Raw genomic sequence first — 20,214 nt, forward strand, 5'->3', positions numbered from 1 at the left:
GAAAGAAGGCACACAGGAAAGAACACATGAGGAAAGAACGCACGCAGGAAAGAAAGCAGGCAGGAAAGAAGGCATGCAGGAAAGAAGGCATGCAGGAAAGAACGCATGCAGGAAAGAACGCATGCAGGAAAGAACACATGCAGGAAAGAAAGCACACAGGAAAGAAGGCATGCAGGAAAGAAGGCATGCAGGAAAGAACGCATGCAGGAAAGAACGCATGCAGGAAAGAACACATGCAGGAAAGAAGGCACACAGGAAAGAACACATGAGGAAAGAACGCACGCAGGAAAGAAAGCAGGCAGGAAAGAAGGCATGCAGGAAAGAAGGCATGCAGGAAGGAAGGCATGCAGGAAAGAACGCATGCAGGAAAGAACGCATGCAGGAAAGAAAGCACGCAGGAAAGAAAGCAGGCAGGAAAGAAGGCATGCAGGAAAGAACGCATGAGGAAAAAACGCACGCAGGAAAGAACGCCTGCAGGAAAGAAGGCAGGCAGGAAAGAACACATGCAGGAAAGAAGGCACACAGGAAAGAACGCATGAGGAAAGAACGCACGCAGGAAAGAAAGCAGGCAGGAAAGAAGGCAGGCAGGAAAGAACACATGCAGGAAAGAAGGCACACAGGAAAGAAGGCACACAGGAAAGAACACATGCAGGAAAGAAGGCATGCAGGAAATAACACATGCAGGAAAGAAGGCACACAGGAAAGAACACATGCAGGAAAGAAAGCAGGCAGGAAAGAAGGCATGCAGGAAAGAACACATGCAGGAAAGAAGGCACACAGGAAAGAACACATGCAGGAAAGAAGGCACACAGGAAAGAACACATGCAGGAAAGAAGGCACACAGGAAAGAACGCATGAGGAAAGAACGCACGCAGGAAAGAAAGCAGGCAGGAAAGAAGGCAGGCAGGAAAGAACACATGCAGGAAAGGCACACAGGAAAGAACGCATGAGGAAAGAACACGCAGGAAAGAAAGCAGGCAGGAAAGAAGGCATGTAGGAAAGAACACATGCAGGAAAGGCACACAGGAAAGAACGCATGAGGAAAGAACGCACGCAGGAAAGAAAGCAGGCAGGAAAGAAGGCAGGCAGGAAAGAACACATGCAGGAAAGAAGGCAGGCAGGAAAGAACACATGCAGGAAAGAAGGCACACAGGAAAGAACGCATGAGGAAAGAACGCACGCAGGAAAGAAAGCAGGCAGGAAAGAAGGCAGGCAGGAAAGAACACATGCAGGAAAGAAGGCACACAGGAAAGAACGCATGAGGAAAGAACGCACGCAGGAAAGAAAGCAGGCAGGAAAGAAGGCAGGCAGGAAAGAACACATGCAGGAAAGAAGGCACACAGGAAAGAACACATGCAGGAAAGAAGGCAGGCAGGAAAGAACACATGCAGGAAAGAAGGCAGGCAGGAAAGAACACATGCAGGAAAGAAGGCAGGCAGGAAAGAACACATGCAGGAAGGAAGGCACACAGGAAAGAACGCATGAGGAAAGAACGCACGCAGGAAAGAAAGCAGGCAGGAAAGAAGGCATGTAGGAAAGAACACATGCAGGAAAGAAGGCACACAGGAAAGAACACATGCAGGAAAGAAAGCAGGCAGGAAAGAAGGCATGCAGGAAAGAACACATGCAGGAAAGAAGGCACACAGGAAAGAACACATGCAGGAAAGAAGGCACACAGGAAAGAACGCATGAGGAAAGAACGCACGCAGGAAAGAAAGCAGGCAGGAAAGAAGGCAGGCAGGAAAGAAGGCATACAGGAAAGAGCACATGCAGGAAAGAAGGCACACAGGAAAGAACGCATGAGGAAAGAACGCACGCAGGAAAGAAAGCAGTCAGGAAAGAACGCATGCAGGAAAGAACACATGCAGGAAAGAAGGCACACAGGAAAGAAGGCATGGAGGAAAGAACACATGCAGGAAAGGCACACAGGAAAGAACGCATGCAGGAAAGAACACATGCAGGAAAGAAGGCACACAGGAAAGAACGCATGAGGAAAGAAAGCAGGCAGGAAAGAAGGCATGCAGGAAAGAAGGCACACAGGAAAGAACACATGAGGAAAGAACGCACGCAGGAAAAAAAGGCAGGAAAGAAGGCATGCAGGAAAGAAGGCATGCAGGAAAGAACGCATGCAGGAAAGAACGCATGGAGGAAAGAAGGCATGCAGGAAAGAAGGCATGCAGGAAAGAACACATGCAGGAAAGAACACATGCAGGAAAGAAGGCACACAGGAAAGAACGCATGAGGAAAGAAAGCAGGCAGGAAAGAAAGCAGGCAGGAAAGAAGGCATGCAGGAAAGAACACATGCAGGAAAGAAGGCACACAGGAAAGAAGGCATGCAGGAAAGAACACATGCAGGAAAGAACACATGCAGGAAAGAAGGCAAACAGGAAAGAACGCATGAGGAAAGAAAGCAGGCAGGAAAGAAGGCATGCACGAAAGGTATGAATCAATGTATTAGGCTTCATGATGGAAAAGGAAGCATGGTGCACTGAGGGAGTGGAGTGAGGGTGCCTGAAGCAGCTGGGCCTGGGGCCATGAGAACAGGTGCTGCTCCCAGAGGCTGAGGGGAGACTTAGTCAGGGAAAGTGGGGGTCCACACAGGGAGGTGTGCAGACATGGAGGAGGCTCGGCAGCCCTAAACACCCATGGGCCCCACACCAGGGTGCTGTCTTACCTCAAAGGTGATGGGGTGGCACTGAAGACTCAGGTGCAGGAAAGGGACATCTCACAAAGACGTAGAGAAGGGGCAGGAGGTGCCAAGGCACCCACCCCAGGAGAGAAGCCCCTGTGGCTGCCGGAGGAAGAAGCAGCAGGCCCACAGGCCATGGTCCATCAGTGGGAATCAAGCCACACAGCAGGAGGGAGAGAAGAGCTCTGTTGAGAGGCACTGGGAGGCTGAGAGGAGCTACCCAGAGGCCAGGACCATGGGCCAGGGTGACAGTGGGCAAACCTGGACTGGGGTCCTGGGTTGTTACTATTCACTGTCACAGGGAACTTGGAGGAGAAGGCTGAGGGGTGTTTAATAAGTGACCCTCCTACCTGCTGACTTTTTCAATAATTTATGTGAAACGTCACGTGGAAAAGCCCAAAAGGCCTTTGGCAGGAAGTGTGAGGCTGTGTTGAGAGACACACACCAGAAGCACAGATGCCCCCCATGCAGAGCAGGCCATGGGAATCGAGCAAGTCTAAGTGGGAAATGGGAACGGGACTCAGGAAGAACAGGTGCATATTTTGGAGCAGTTGTAAGCTTACCGTGGGGTTGACGTGGAGGCATAGATTGGTTCTCAGTAATTCCCAAGGTATATTAGTCCATTCTCATGCTGCTATAAGGACACACTGGAGACTAATTTATAAAGAAAAGAGGTTTAATCAACTCACGCTTTAACATAGCTGGGGAGGGCTCAGGAAACTTACAATCCTGGCAGAAGGTAAAGAAGAAGCAAGGCACCTTCTTCACAAGGTGGCAGGAAGTAGAAGTGCAAGCAAGGGAAATGCCAGACGCTCATAAAACCATCAGATCTCTTGAAACTCACTCTCTATCATGAGAACAGCATGGGGGAAACTGCCCCGCCCCCATGATCCAGTTACCTCCACTTGGTCCCACCCTTGACATGTGGGGACTATGGGGATTACAATTCAAGATTACAATTCAAGGTGAGATTTGGGTGGGGACACATATCGCAAGGCTAAAGTATCATGTTGAATATTTACCCTGAAAAACATTGACCCTACCCTGTGAGTAGGGATAAATGATTACACCCTTTTGCAGTTAGTATAATGCTTGGTCCACCGAAGGCCTTCAGGAGTCACTTCATACATTCCATCCTCATTGTCTCTTAGGCAACCTGGAGCACAACAGTGGCCTGACACTTACCAGTGGCATCCAATGACAGACCAACTGAAGCATGTGGCATACATGGAAAGCAGTTTTGAAATTTAATTCTACATGAAACTGAGAGATACCCAACTGTACTTTACAACTGGTATCATAGATAATGTTTTCAGTATCTTATTACCATAAGTGGTGATGAGGTATTGGGCTAGAAGAGGTCAAGGCAGGCTGCTGTTCGGCAGCAGCAGAGAGCCAACCGCACAATCACACACCAAGTCTCATGGTCGAGAGACCATGGAGAAAATATACCCCAGCTAACTTACACCAGTGTTTCTCCAACTGTGGCCACAATTCATTTGTGAGTTGTGATACCAGTCTGAGGAGGCAGTACTAATGTCAATAAAAAGAAGTAAAATGGAAAGCATTTGAGGATGTCATACATATTAAGAATGTGTTGTTCTGTGAAATGTTTGATTTTATCACGGTTTCAAATCTCTATAATATACATAGGATGTGCACACGGGATCAAGATGTAAAATCTATTTCTCACCGTGGAGCAGGGTTAAAACCTGACAGCCACCATCCTATTTCCATGTAGAAAGAAGGTGACCCCCCCACCTCTGAGCAAGAGGATCTGGAGGTAACAAGACCCATTCGAGGAATGAAAAAGTAAACCAAGAATCCCTGGGGTACCAGGTTGGAACGAGGTCTTTTCTTCAGCTGAACCCTGAGGTGCTAAGAGGTCATGCCCAACAAAGGGAACCCAGGAGGTCCTGACGTTGTTCCCTATTTTACTTTTGCCTGAATTACTTCAGGACACCCTGTGCTTCCTTTCCCAACTTACTCATCAACTGTGCAAAAATGGCCAAATTGTGTACCCTTTCCAGCTTCTGTCCAACATCTGCAGAATGAGGCTAGTAACACCCACTTTATACAGTTGTGAGGAACAGGGACAATGTGGCACCAGCCCTGTGCAGAGACGCTGTCACTCACTTCTTTCTTCCTTTATTTCTTCACTCTATTATTGATCAAATGTTTACATGTAATGTACCTTGTGTGAGATATTAACCACACAGTGGTGCGACATGATCTCTATCCTTTTGTAAAGACAAAAATTGACCAAAATAAATGCAAATGTGTGACTGTGACAAAACCTAATTTTGAAAATTAAAATTGGAGTACTGAAAATTTTAAGTGCAATTGAGGAAGTCAAAGGTAAATTTTAGAAAACCTTCCAGAACATGGAGAAGAAAGACAAAGAGATAAAAAAAAAAAAGCAAAAAAAAAAAAAGCTAAAACCAATGGAAGATAAATTTAGACAATCCAAATCCATTTAGTAGTAGAAATTCAAAACACCTAATAGTAATAAAGGAAATAAAGAGGGGGAAATTAATAAAGAAAGAAGAAAGTTCTCGGAGATGAACAGTTTTCAGGTTGTATGGGGGCACGAATGTCAAGCATTAAGAATGAAAAAAGGTTGACAAACCTAAACACATCAAACTCATCAAACTCCAGAAAACCAACAGGAAGAGAAGACCCTAGACCTGTTCAGAGAGAAAACCCGTGCTTCTGAGCTTCTGAGCTTCCCAGGGGAACCAGGATCAGACTGCAGACTGGCCTGGCAATGGAGTGGAACCGTTCATAAACCTGAACACTACGCATGCATAGCATAGAATAAAATAGCCTTAGGGCCTTTGCAGTCTTGGGTGAGATCATTATCCCCTTAGTGAAATAGACATTTCTGACATGCAGGGCCTCAGAACCCTTACGTGGAGGTCCCCATTCTGAAAAAAAATGCCTGGGGCTCTGTGTCCACAAACTGGAGAAGAAATCCAAAAAAGAATGGTGTGGGACACTCAAACCATGGGATTCATAAGGAACCCAAAATAAACAACCCCCTGTCCTCAGGTCATGTGGAGTTGGCTGTATTGGGAGGGCAGAGGAGCGGGGCAGGCATAGCCCCTACACACCACACCCACCCTGTGGTCCCTCTGAGACAGGACCTGCCCAGCCCAGGGAGGGGTGCCCGTCACTCAGGCCAGCTCTTCTTGTCAAGCTCTGGAGATGGCCACTTGTGAATGCTTGGTTTTCAAAAGCAAATAAACAGAAACAAATGAGGTCTGAGACCTTGCTTGCCTAAAATAGATTTCCCAGAGGAAATTTCTGCCTCTGACTTTAAATATTTTTTTTAAATGAACTAGGAGCCACAAAAGGGGGATTTTGGTAGGTTCTTGACCCCCCTGCCCTGGGACAGGAGTCTGTGCACCAGGTTGTGGCCGCAGAGGCTCGGAGGACGGACTCGAACCCCTGCCCTAGGACAGGACTCTGTGCACCAGGTTGTGGCCACAGAGGCTCAGGGGACTGACTCGCTGTCCTGCTCCTGCCCAGGGAGGGGAGCTGTAGGTTTTGTGCAGTACTTTGTTCTGGAGTCATGCACAGCCACCTTCTGATTAGAATAACGTGGACGGATTTCAGGCAAGGAACTTCTCCATCACATCATTATTCTTTGTTCTGTTGGCTCTTTAAGGAGCATTGTCTAGCATAAGGTTATTGTTCATAAAATCCCACAAATGAGCATGCTTTATATGACAACTTTAATAAGAACCTCACACGCATTTTAATTTATACTATGAATATGAATTGTAGCATACTTTGCTTGTCATTCATTAATAACTGTTTAATTTTTAGATATGAGCTAGTCATATGTATGTTTCTGGGTATTATTACTAATATTCCATTGATATTAGCTGATTGCAAAATGCTTTTTAAAGTAACTATAGCTTTATAAAATAATTTACTAAAAAAGACAAACACCCCACATATGTCACAGCATGAAAACTGAGCATGTTGCCAATGTATTAACTCGTTTTCATTTTTTTATTTTAATAGATTATGTTGAGTTTTCCATTTATTGACCTTTGGGGTGGTAAATTTAAAGATAGCCATGGAATTTCTTTTTTACGCAAAAATACATTTTTATATTTTTAAATTTTCTGTTCTTTTTTCCATTTGTCTTTACACCCAAAATAAATTATTTTTCTACATATTTAAGATTTCAACTGTGTCCATTCCAGCTTCTCTCTATTCTTTCTCTCCACCTTGCCTTGAGTTGATGTAGCGATATCTTACCCATCTGTTTTATACTGCATTACCCGTGTCTAGCAGAGTGCCAGAGACTCAGCCCTCAGTCAAGGGTGGGCAAATTAACTGGTCACATTCATATGTAGGGAGCCAGAATTTTCTGTATGTGACCTTTGCTGCTTGTCTAGATCATCACATTTAGAAATTAGAAACTGAAAATGTATATTAATAAATTGGTATCTAGTGATATTAATATCACTGCCTACTATCATTTATTGAGCACTTAATGATAAGCCAGACATTTTTGATATATTATTTAATTCAGACATTGAAAGTCTAGGAAATTAATGCTTATGAAACAACATGCTCAAATCGTGAAGTAGTAAGTGGTGGTGCTATTATAACCTATTCTGTCTAATCGCACGTTGTTTACGCGTTGAAGATTTTGCTTGTTGCTTGAGTCACATGTAGAGCATGTCTGATCATTTAGAATCCGTCTTCACAGGGCAATGCAAACATTTTCTTTCTCTTTTTCTTTCTTTCTTTTTTTTTTTTTTTCCCCCCCAGTGAATCCATATTAACCACTAGGAGCAGGCACATAAGATCCAAAGGCGGGTAGGAATTGTGTTGGCTCTGGGGTCTCACATAACAGAGGATTCTGTAAGATAGTTCAGAGTTCATGGTAATGTTTAGGGGAGTTATCGTATCCAAAGGAGGGGTAAGAGAAGTTCTTTTGTTTTAAACTACAATGTAGTAGAGAAAAAAGATCAATCTGGTCTAATTCCTTTCTCCTTCAAGGGACTAATCAGGATTTTTAACCTTCTGAGGTTCATATCTACAATTATGTTCTTGACAAGACATACATGCTCCATCCCTTATTAACTGTGTGTATGGACGAAATTGTTCTCTGGGGAAAATTAAGTACACAAGGAAAGGGTTTAGGGCTCAGTCCCTAATGGTCAGCAGAAGTGGACAAGGTGGGTTAGTTTCCAGGTCGAAGGAAAAGATTTGCGAATTCTGGGGAAAATGTCCCTATTATGACTCCCTGTATTTCTTATTTAACTCTGCGCTCTGGTTTCCTGTTGCTCTAATGAGGAATTGCGTAGAAAGTGCGGCGGCACTTCGATGATGGTTATCTGCATCAAGCTGCATCATCGCAGGGCTCCGGGCTCTCTGCTCACTTGACCTGTTGAGGTTCAAAACAGCCCAGAGAGGTTTAGTCCTGTCAACCCTGGAGAGCAAGAAGCACTGAATCCTTTGGAATGGAAATCATAAGGGGACAATTATCCAATGCCACCACCCAAGGCTCCCCGAGGACCTAGTGGCGAGACTCAAATTCCCTGACCCGTGTCTCAGCGTTGTGGGTCCTTCCTGAGCATGTGTAGGGACAGGCCTTAATTCATGGTGGGAAGAACTATACTGGATCTCAACACAGATAATTCAGTTTCAATTATTATCTCCTGACTAACTGGGGAGTTCTGAGCACATATTTCACCCTCTCTGAGTATCAGTATCTTTATTCATAAAATTCACATAAAGTTCAATTGATGGCCAAATGACATAATGGGTAAGAAAGTGTTTTGTAAGGTTTTTAGTTCTATGAATTTTAAGGAGACTAGGCTGGTCCTCTCACCCCAGAAGTCCCTGGAGACATCACAGAATAAATAAGGGTGACAGTGCGAATCCTGGTGTGGAGCTCCTCCTTGATGCTGCCACACGGGCTGAGTCTACCCCGAGTCTGGGAAGGAGGGAGGATAAGGCTGTGTGCAGGGCTTCTGGTCCACAGGAACTGGGAGCTTATGGAACCATATCAGGCAGAGCACAGAGCTGACGTAGCTGGCAGAGAACAAGCTGTCCCAGCTGGGGCTTGCTCCCAACAGGAGCCTGGGCAAGGGTCAGAGTCCGAACAGCAGGCGTCAAGCCTAGGAGAATAAACTCTAAAGGGGAATGCGTTGCTCATGGACATGAAAGAGAACATTTGGTTCCTGGAGGAAGCTGCTGTGTGCATGTTGATGGTTGCAAAGAGGACGCCCTGTGTATGTCTCTCCCTAAGATGGCGATGAATTCATGAGGTGCTGTATATTGCTTTTTATATTTTACAGATGGAGAAATCAAGGCATAGAGAGATTAAGTGACTTTGCCACAGTCACAAGCTGGAGAGGACCAGGAGTAGAGCTTAGAGCGAGCCCCTGACTCTGGGCCTGCGTCCCGCCAGGAGTCACGCTGCCTCCGTTCCTAGGAGAGAAGACTTCCTGTAAGGTAAAGGCGGCCCGTCTACACTCGGTTCTGTGCAGTCTACACTGAAGCAGGGCAGCCCTCACTAGGTAAAGGCGGCCCGTCTACACTCGGTTCTGTGCAGTCCACACTGAAGCAGGGCGGCCCTCACTAGGTAAAGGCGGCCCGTCTACACTCGGTTCTGTGCAGCCCACACTGAAGCAGGGCGGCCCTCACTAGGTAAAGGCGGCCCGTCTACACTCGGTTCTGTGCAGTCCACAATGAAGCAGGGCGGCCCTCACTAGGTAAAGGCGGCCCGTCTACACTCGGTTCTGTGCAGTCCACACTGAGGCAGGGCGGCCCTCACTAGGTAAAGGCGGCCCGTCTACACTCGGTTCTGTGCAGTCCACACTGAGGCAGGGCGGCCCTCACTAGGTAAAGGCGGCCCGTCTACACTCGGTTCTGTGCAGTCCACACTGAGGCAGGGCGGCCCTCACTAGGTAAAGGCGGCCCGTCTACACTCGGTTCTGTGCAGTCCACACTGAGGCAGGGCGGCCCTCACTAGGTAAAGGCGGCCCGTCTACACTCGGTTCTGTGCAGTCCACACTGAGGCAGGGCGGCCCTCACTAGGTAAAGGCGGCCCGTCTACACTCGGTTCTGTGCAGTCCACACTGAGGCAGGGCGGCCCTCACTAGGTAAAGGCGGCCCGTCTACACTCGGTTCTGTGCAGTCCACACTGAGGCAGGGCGGCCCTCACTAGGTAAAGGCGGCCCGTCTACACTCGGTTCTGTGCAGTCCACACTGAGGCAGGGCGGCCCTCACTAGGTAAAGGCGGCCCGTCTACACTCGGTTCTGTGCAGCCAACACTGAAGCAGGGCGGCCCTCACTAGGTAAAGGCGGCCCGTCTACACTCGGTTCTGTGCAGCCCACACTGAAGCAGGGCGGCCCTCACTAGGTAAAGGCGGCCCGTCTACACTCGGTTCTGTGCAGCCCACACTGAAGCAGGGCGGCCCTCACTAGGTAAAGGCGGCCCGTCTACACTCGGTTCTGTGCAGCCCACACTGAAGCAGGGCGGCCCTCACTAGGTAAAGGCGGCCCGTCTACACTCGGTTCTGTGCAGCCCACACTGAAGCAGGGCGGCCCTCACTAGGTAAAGGCGGCCCGTCTACACTCGGTTCTGTGCAGCCCACACTGAAGCAGGGCGGCCCTCACTAGGTAAAGGCGGCCCGTCTACACTCGGTTCTGTGCAGCCCACACTGAAGCAGGGCGGCCCTCACTAGGTAAAGGCGGCCCGTCTACACTCGGTTCTGTACAGTCCACACTGAGGCAGGGCGGCCCTCACTAGGTAAAGGCGGCCCGTCTACACTCGGTTCTGTACAGTCCACACTGAGGCAGGGCGGCCCTCACTAGGTAAAGGCGGCCCGTCTACACTCGGTTCTGTGCAGCCCACACTGAAGCAGGGCGGCCCTCACTAGGTAAAGGCGGCCCATCTACACTCGGTTCTGTGCAGCCCACACTGAAGCAGGGCGGCCCTCACTAGGTAAAGGCGGCCCATCTACACTCGGTTCTGTGCAGCCCACACTGAAGCAGGGCAGCCCTCACTAGGTAAAGGCGGCCCGTCTACACTCGGTTCTGTACAGTCCACACTGAGGCAGGGCGGCCCTCACTAGGTAAAGGCGGCCAGTCTACACTCGGTTCTGTACAGTCCACACTGAAGCAGGGCGGCCCTCACTAGGTAAAGGCGGCCCGTCTACACTCGGTTCTGTACAGTCCACACTGAGGCAGGGCGGCCCTCACTAGGTAAAGGCGGCCCGTCTACACTCGGTTCTGTACAGTCCACACTGAAGCAGGGCGGCCCTCACTAGGTAAAGGCGGCCCGTCTACACTCGGTTCTGTACAGTCCACACTGAGGCAGGGCGGCCCTCACTAGGTAAAGGCGGCCCGTCTACACTCGGTTCTGTGCAGCCCACACTGAGGCAGGGCGGCCCTCACTAGGTAAAGGCGGCCCGTCTATACTCGGTTCTGTACAGCCCACACTGAGGCAAGACGGCCCTCACTCAGTAGGTAAAGGTGGCCTGTCTACACTCGGTTCTGTACAGCCCACACTGAGGCAGGGCGGCCCCCACTGTAGACGGTTAGGTTGTGTGCTCTCTGCGTGTGAGAAAAGAACTAAATAAACAGCAGCACTCACATCTCCTAGCCCGGTTTCCTAGCCTCTTCCAGACCACATTGTCCACAAACCACTTCCTTTTGTGGTCAAAACAATCAGCCTGCACACCGCTTCCTCCACCTCAGCCTCTCCGGCCCTTCCCTCTTCAACTTTCCATCCTGGGAAGATGCCTCAGCTTTTTCTTGTAAACCATTCCTTCAGATTTCCCCCTCTCCTCTTCCATATTGGTCACTTCTTCCTTTCTGACGGCTGGATTGACCCCATCTTGGATTCTAAGAAACAGAGGGCAGCTTCCTTCCTCTGTCTTGTAGCTCTTCACTTGCCTCTGTCCCCTGGGGCAGTCCTAGGCAGAGCCGCTACCCACCTCCGTGTCACCTGCAGCGGCCCTGAGAATCCCACTACACGCTGGCCTCCTCCTGAGACTCCCCTTGATAAAGGAGCACCAAGCCCAGGCAGTGTTGTCTGGGACGGGGATTTCGGCATCAGCTGGTCCCACGCCCATCACCCGGGAACAAAGGGGCTGTGCTTCGAACCCACAGGGGAGGGCCTCTCTCATGCTCAACCACTACCCGGCAGCAGTGGTCAGCGAGAGACCACCTACTCGCTTCCTGCAGTCCTCCCCCTACAGCGGCTGTGCTGACAACATAATGCTCCTTCCTTTTCTCTTCCACCCCTTCTAGAACTTTCTCCTCTCTTCTGCAAGAGGCAGGTGATTTTTTAGGGTTTTCTCTTATTTTTAGAATGCTCTTGTTGATGCTTTTTTTTTTTCCTGCTCCTTGAAGGGAGGGCAGTGTGATATTAGCGGGGCATTTCTCTCATGGTGAAGGGCACTCCCAGCAGGAGAGCGCAGTGAGGACGACAGTCTAGTGAACTCACAGCTACCGCACTGGGCACATAGCAGCGTCCCCTCACACGTGTGGAGCCCTGTGCATTTTCCGGGTTCTTCCACACGTGCTAGAGTGTTCACATCCACCGACCGTCACATAAACACACAGGAAAGACATTCCTGTGGAATAGTTCGTGCAGATGATAAAATAGATGCCTGAAAGCTAAAATGACACAGTAAGTAGGAAAAAAAAAAAACTATTCCAAGCCCATACCCTGTCTCTAAACTTCATGTTTCCCATTTAATAACTTCCAGAACATTTTCATTTCTATGACTTTTCTGTGGAATAAAGTATTTCCTCCCCAGTGAATACTTAACATATGTCACAGATTCCACATTCTATCACTTGTAGACACAGGTTTCTCTAAGTTTTCTGTTCTTTATTCTTTTAGTATTTTCCTCCCCTTAAAAAATAAGTAGAATAATTTAAAAAAAATTAAAAAGAATATGCAAACTAGAAAAATCATTAAGATAATTTCAAATACCTGTATAAATGGGAAGTTCCAGTAATATTTTTCTATGGCAAAACATATTTGAATTTTTAATTTAAAATTTTTTTTACCACATTACTAAAATCTGAATTAGGGAGAAGTAAAGATAGAAAATGCTGAATATAAACCAGATGTAGTCTCAGAACAGCCCTATAGATCAGCAATACAGAACACTGTCTATTACTTGTTAAAATCAGCTCTTCAGTCACATTTGTGTTTTTTGTAGCTATCAAAAAGAGCTTTTTTCACTAGCACCGTAGCCACACATCTGCTGGGACAGGCATTCATCAGGGAGGGAGCTGACACCTCTGAGCATCACCAGGAGACAGCACGGCCCAGGGGTGGAGTCAGATGCCCCCAGGAGGACTCGCTGGGAGGAGGGGGCAGGGCCTGAACCAGGGCTGACTCTGGTGAGGGCACCGGAAGGAACAGGCCCGTCAGGGGCTCGGCCACTCACCCCAAAATGCAAGGCTTAGTGAGAAAGTCACATGCAGGCCACGGAGACTGGGATTCTTTTCAAATGACTGAATGACCGAAAACGTTTATGTATACATGGGAAAAAATACCATGAGCAAAATAGAAAAACAACAAAACAATATCAACAATAAGCTGTAAGAAAATACTGGTGACAGATAAGGTGGGCAAAGGGGTTAGCACCGCAGTGTACAGACAGCTATTATGAATCGATGTGAAAAATGTGAAAAGAAAGAAGAAAAACAGGCAAAGGATATGAATCACAATTTCACAGACGAGGAGCTGTGGACAGTGAGGGTGTGAGAGAACGCTTACCCTCCCTGGGGGCCGGGGAAATGACGAGACACGTGGCTTTACTCAACCAAAGCCAAGGACGGAATAAAATTCAAGGTGACCAGCGCTTCCAGAAACCAGCATGATCACGTTACTAAAAAGGGCGTGGAATATTTTCTTTTTTAATGGTAAAGTGACGATATCTTTTTAGAAAACTCTATTCTGGAAATACATGCACAATACATGTAATCATTTTTGTAAATTATTTTTGTAGTGAAATAAAACAACATAAGCCTTGTTAGTAAAGGAACTTGGGGGGCTGGCTGGATAAATTATAGTAGGTATATTCTGAGGAATACTATGCAGCCATTCAAAAAGATGAGTTCAATGTATAGACATTAGCCTAGAGAGATGGCTGTGATTTTTTTTAAGTGAAAAATAGCAAGTACAAAAAAGTTTTGTAAACAGAGCCTGATTTTGTAAACAATAAATATAGAAAGAGCCTGCTCTGTGTATTCATTCCATTGTGGAGTGGAGTGAAGGTTGGTTTCCTCCAGTAAGAAAATTGGCTGTGGGAAGAGAGACAGCAGCAGCTGCCCAATCCCCACCTGTTGGACCCCTGTGTGCCTGTTTGTACTTCAACCCGATAATGTAACCGCCCAAGGGGTTCACCTTGCCTGCTGCCCAGACAGAGCTGATTCACCAAGACAGGGGAATTGCAATAGAGAAAGAGTAATTCACTCAGGGCATCTGTGTGGGAGGCTGGAGTTTCATTATTACTCCAATCAGTCTCCCCCGAGCATTCAAGGAGCAGAGTTTTTAAGGATAACTTGGTGGGTAGGGGGAAGCCAGTGAGCCAGGAGTGCTGATTGGTCAGGGATGAGATCATAGGGAGGTGGAGCTGTCTTCTTGTGCTCAGTCAGTTCCTGGGTTGGGGCCATAAGATCAGATGAGCCAGTTTATTGATCTGGGTGGTGCCAGCTGATCCATCAAGTGCAGGGTCTGCAAAATATCAAAACACTGGTCTTAGGAGCAGTTTAGGGAGGGTCAGAATCTTGTAGCCTCCAGCTGCAAGACTCCTAAATCATAATTTTAAATCTTATGGCTAATGTTAGTTCTACAAGGGCAATGTAGTCCCCAGGCAAGAAGGAGGTCTGCTTTGGGAAAGGGCTGTTATCATCTTTGTTTAAACTGTAAACTAAGTTTCTCCCAAAGCTAATTCAGCCTTTGCCCAGGAATGAATATGGACAGCTTGGATGTTAAAAGCAAGATGGAGTGGGTTAAGTCAGATCTCTTTCACTGTGTCAATCATAATTTTGCAAAGGCAAGTAAGGAAAAGGAGGCATTATTGCTAGACTTGGGGTAATCAGCAGAGAACCACTCTGGGTTCTTATGCCCGAGAATTCCCGGACAGAAAGCATCACAGCGGGGCATGGGGGATGGACAGGAAAGCAGGGGAGGGGAGCACCTGGGGACTCCAGCAATGCTCCCTCTTGGTAGGATCAGGCATGGAGGAGGGTGGTGTCCAGGCAGATGCAAGGAAACAGGAAAAAATGGCAACAGCCAAAACCAGAATGTGATAAATTATTTGATAGGGGAAAGGGGGAAAATCTAGCCAAGTATTATTTTAAAGCTTCGGAAGGGAAGAGCAATCACCTCATACATTCAGGAACTAACTATGGAGAACGTGGACCGACGCTGGGTTGTCATGAGGCCCCACCTCACAAGCTCTTACAGCCAGTGAACTGTGCAGAAAAACTGATGTCTAATAAATAAATTTGCAAAACGGTGAGGAAGGAGAAAGGAGACAGCAGTGCCTAACTGTGCGATAGGAATTAGGGGCGTGGTTAAGGGAAAACCCTAAGATGAACTTGATGTGACAGAGGCAGCAAGGAGTGCTGACCGGAGAGGTTAAGGCTGAAAACGCCAGTTCGAATCCTTCTTTGTGGAGCAGGAGAGGCAGCTATGATGTCCTCTGAGAGGTGAAAGGACCAGGATAGAGCTCTGAGAGCCAGTGTGGTGAACCCGAGAGATAGAAATTTGGGGGAACGTGATGCAGAGAATCCTAGTCTTCGCTGATGGAGAGGAATTGACAAGACTGGGGATTTGGGGGATGGGTCAGTGGTGTTCTTTGAAAGAAGGATGTTAAAAATGATAGCCAACAGGGTCCTGACTGCATGAGAGAGGGCAGGTTAGCCGTTGGAGGGTGGAGGGGACTGAGCTGAAGGAAAGCAGGAAGCGAACCAGGCGAGAGGGATGGACAGACACACTAGAAAGAAGGATGGGAGAGAACGGGTCCTCAGAGGTCAGCTTTAAGAAAAGGATCTAGGTCAGGCGCAGTGGCTCACACCTAAAATTCCAGAACTTTTGGAGGCTGAGGCAGAGGATCACTTGAGGCCGGGAGTTTGAGACCAGCCTGGACAACATGGTGGCAAAAAATACACAGATTAGCCAGACATGGTGTGCACCTGCAATCCCAGATGCTCAGGGGCTGAGAGGGAAAGGTCAGTTGGGTCTAGGAGGTCCAAGGCTGCGGCGAGCCATGATCCTGTCACTGAACTCCAGCCAGAGTAGCAGAGTCTCCAAAAAGAAAAGAAAAAGATATAGCGAGACCCTCACAAGAGGGGGCGGCGGCAGGGGCTGATGTGGAAGCGTAGGTGGGATCCAACAGGAGCCCCGGATCCACCCTGTGATTTGGGGCCACGATTCCTGGCAGCGAGCAGAGATTTCAATGGAAACTTCTTACTCGGAAGCAGGCTGGAAGGGGATATTGAATGAGAGACGTAGATGAGACCAGCGGAGGGGCTGGCTTCAATGGCTCCTCTGCTCTTCCTTGTAAAGAGAACAGCAAGTTTGCTGCCTGAGAGGGGACAAGATGGGAAATGCAGGTTGCAAGGGAGAGCAGTCTCCATCAGCCCTGGGATGAGCTTAGCCCACAAAGGAAGCTGGCACAGCAGGAGGACCCAGATGGCCGCCTGTGAGGCTGCACAGCAGAGTCCTGGGCTCTGTTCCAACACATCCCAGAGCGGTGTGCACCAGGGCATGCGCCAACCTTGCTTTTTCACATGGTATTGTCCTGGCTGAGTTGTGGCAATGGACGCTGAGGGCTCTAGACAACTGGGCCTCTTCCAAAGCACCTTAGAAGGCAGGGCTGGTCCTGGCGGTCCACACAGAACTGCCGTTCTTTTCCCCAGAACACTCTCCAAGCCACTCCCTTCTTTGGCTTCTCAACATCTCTGGGAATATATGGGTGCTGTTGCCCACATGTGTCATCGAGACACCCCTGGCCATGGAGCTTAGATAACTTGCCTGAACTCATACAGCTAAGAGGAGACAAAGGCAGGGTGTGACCCTGGGAGGTTGAGCTCCTTACCCCACTCTTCCCCACTGCCCTCCATGGCACCCGCAGTGGTTTTTCTATTTTGGTGCTGAGTTCATCCTGTCTTGTGTTACAGCTTGGTGCTTGAGTATCTGTCTTCCTCGTGATTTCCTGAGGGTCTCTTATTTACAAGAAACCATGCCACAAATTGAGGAACCACAGAATTCAAGAATGAATTGAAAAAGCCCTCACCCTCAGGAAGTGTGCACTGCTGTGTAGCTATGTGTGAGTTTATAAATAGGTACAATAGATGATAGAGGGTGAGGAGCCCTCACTGGTGGTACAGGGAGAACTGTGAGTTCCCACAAGAGATGGCGTCCGCCCAGGAATGGGGAGCATCAGCTCCACCTCCTAGATCAGGACTGTGTCCCTTGACCACACCGTTTATCCTGCAAGACACTGATTTTACAGGTGCCAAAAGGCCAGAGATGATTTTTATTTCATACTATACTTGTGTGAAAAAGCATAAACTACCAGCCATTAAAATTATCCTTAGTCTAAGTGGTTTTTGTTGTTGTTGTTTGGTTTTTTTTGAGACGGAGTTTCACTCTTGCTGCCCAGGCTGGAGTGCAATGGTGGATCTCAGCTCACTGCAACCCCCGCCTCCCAGGTTTAAGCAATTCTCCTGTCTCAGCCTCCAGAGTAGCTGGAATTACAGACACCCGCCACCATGCCCAGCTAATTTTTGTATTTTTAGTAGAGATGGGGTTTTCACCATGTTAGCCAGGCTGGTCTCGAACTCCTGACCTCAGGTGATCCACCTACCTTGGCCTCCCAAAGTGCTGGGATTACAGGTGTGAGCCACCACACCTGGCCCCTAGTCTAAGTTTTTTGAATGTTCATTACTTACCTAATATTTATGATGTTTCCCCCTATAGGTAGGAAACGTTTCCCTTTATTTTACTCATTTTCTTTCCTGCGTATAGCATCTGTGACTCTTAACTAAATTATTTCCATATTGTCAAGAAGGTGTGTCCAACCTTCATGCGATCCTTAATCAAACCTTGTTATTTGTATTTAGTACAACTCAGCAAATATTTATCCAGCCACTGCCCTGTGCCAAGTGCCATGCTGAGGGCTGCAGAATGAGAAGATGCAGGGTGCACTCTCGCTTCTGTCCCGGGATTGCCGGGCTGCAGCTCCTGGGCTGGGTTTCTCCTGGCATGCAGAGAGCCGCCTCTTCTAGCAATGACCCAGTTCCCCAGGCTTCAGGACTGCAGCTCCTGAGAAGACACTCTCAGCTGCTCCCTTGCCTGGCACAGGGAACTTAGGAGTCCAAATCCTGTTAAAAATGAAGAATTAGTTGAATTAAAGGAGACTGTGAAGAGTCCAAGAAAAATATTCTCATCTAGAAAAGAATGTTATGTTCCCACCTGACACACACACACACACGCACTTTTTAGATTTTGTAAATGCAACTAAATGTTTGGCTGTAGGAGTCCTGGAGACTGTACTCTGGGGCCAAAGCACCAGCATACTAGTTCAGGGACATGAAAGGCTAATATAATATTTGGTATTATGAGAAGGTAATCAACAGTACCCAGAGGACTTCATCTTACCCTACATAAGAAGGGCTATGCAGTTATCTGTAACATGGATTCCACAAGCATTTGTTTCTTATCCCTTTGGGAAAACTTACAACACCCAGACATGGAAATAAGAAGAAAGCACCAAGCATCTCCTCAGCATCGGCTGTGTACCCAGCCAGGCGCAGTGGCTCATGCCTGTAATCACAGCACTTTGGGAGGCTGATGTGGGTGGATCACTTGAGCTCAGGAGTTGGAGAGCATCTGCTATGCACCAAGCTCTGTAAAAGGTTCTTACCTAAGATTCTTGTATTCAGTCCTCTCCACCACCCAATGCGGTAAGCAGGGATTTTACACATGAAAATACTCAGATTCATAAAGGTGATTGTGCCCAGCATAAGCAGGTTTGTGTATGGAGCCAGCACTGGCACTGCAGGCCGTCGCCCTGTCATGCACATGTATGCTGCTGCTGCCCCGCACGGTGCACAGGCCACAGTGTCCTCCAAAGCCATCCGGTGAAAGGGCTGCCACTGACAAGGAGGAGTTCGAGAATATGAAGACACTGAAATCTGGAGAGCCAGCAGAGTAGACGGAGGATACTGCCCACTACAGGGCCCTGGAAAGCACATGTAGAGATGTTCAGAGCCACATATCATCACGGGCCCACCTTCCACCCACCCAGCATGGTCAGGCAGCCCTGCTGTGTGCCCGGCGCTCCACAGGAATGGGAGGTGCAGGCGGGAATGTGGCACATCTCCACCCCGGAGGTGCAGCTGGGCTGGCAGGAGGGTTGGAATGTGGCACCATTTCCACCCTGTAGGTGCAGCTGGGCTGGCGGGAGGGTGGGAATGTGGCACTGTTTCTACCCTGTAGGTGCAGCTGGGCTGGCGGGAGTGTGGAGGTCTCACAAGCACATGAAGATAAGACCAGAGTTATTTTAAAGGCATGTGCAAAGTCTATGGAAACTTGTTTGGAGCAACTTTCAGGAAGATTAAAGAACAAATTACTCCAAGAGCAGAGATGAAACGCAAAGAAATTATTAAACTTTGAGCAAAAGCTCACATGCTAGAGGACAGCTTCCGGGGGAGTTGGTACATTCTGAACCTTTGCCACATACAGTTCCAGTATCTACCCAGGACCCATGAACGTCCTGATGAGCCATATTCTGAGTCTTGAGGCCCAGCATGGGAATGTCATTCCTGTAACAATTACATACCCCAAAAGCATCAACTGAGGTCTGGCTTCTCCAGGATGCTCCAGAGGTCCTGGGACTTCAACGTCTGCTCTTTCCCTTAGACTCAGTCATCCTCATGGGCAGAGAGCAGGGGACCCAGGGAGCACCTGCACTCCCCACGCAGCCTCAGCTCACTGTTGCTAGGTCCAGCTTCAGAACCAGCTTGGAACAGATGGAGAGCAGCAGACGTGAATCCCTGAAGCAGGTGGGCAGGAGGCATAAGCCCAGAAAGGAATGGGCATGAGGGCCCCAGACTTGAAAGCTGTGGTGTGGGGTAGCACATGCCCCTCCCATGGGAATGCTGCCCCTCCCATGGGAACACTGGCTGCCCCTCCCATGGAAATGCTGCACCTCCACTCCGGCCATCTGAGGCCAAGAGAAATTTAGAGCAATGCTTTCAGATCATCATATTTTTCCAGAAAGAAAAAAACAAAAAACAGAAAAAAAAAAAACAAAAAAAAACAAATCTAGGTTTTGATATAAAGCCTGGAGATTTTTAGATGTTAGTCCAATTTGTTAAGCACCAAGAACCCGATGGAACAGTTCTAAGTGGCCAGGTATGAGCCCCTGGCCATGAGACTGTTCGGGTACCCCCAGCCCTAAAATTCTGATTCTTTGAATTTTCTCCCAGAACTTGCTGGCAAGATAAAGTAA

General features: G+C 48.2%; 1 protein-coding gene across 18 annotated transcripts in view; it reads left to right on the plus strand.

Annotated features, from left to right (window-relative positions):
- Positions 1 to 20,214, plus strand: part of MYT1L (myelin transcription factor 1 like) — a 560,909-nt gene that overhangs the window by 337,512 nt on the left and 203,183 nt on the right. For all 18 annotated transcript variants that reach the window (XM_034952508.4, XM_034952504.4, XM_055108320.3 and 15 more), the window contains one exon: positions 9,016 to 9,172. The gene's annotated coding sequence lies outside the window, so the exon portion shown is untranslated. The remainder of the gene's footprint in view (positions 1 to 9,015; positions 9,173 to 20,214) is intronic.

The sequence above is a fragment of the Pan paniscus genome, chromosome 12, assembly GCF_029289425.2.
Source record: "Pan paniscus chromosome 12, NHGRI_mPanPan1-v2.0_pri, whole genome shotgun sequence".
NCBI lineage: Eukaryota > Metazoa > Chordata > Mammalia > Primates > Hominidae > Pan > Pan paniscus.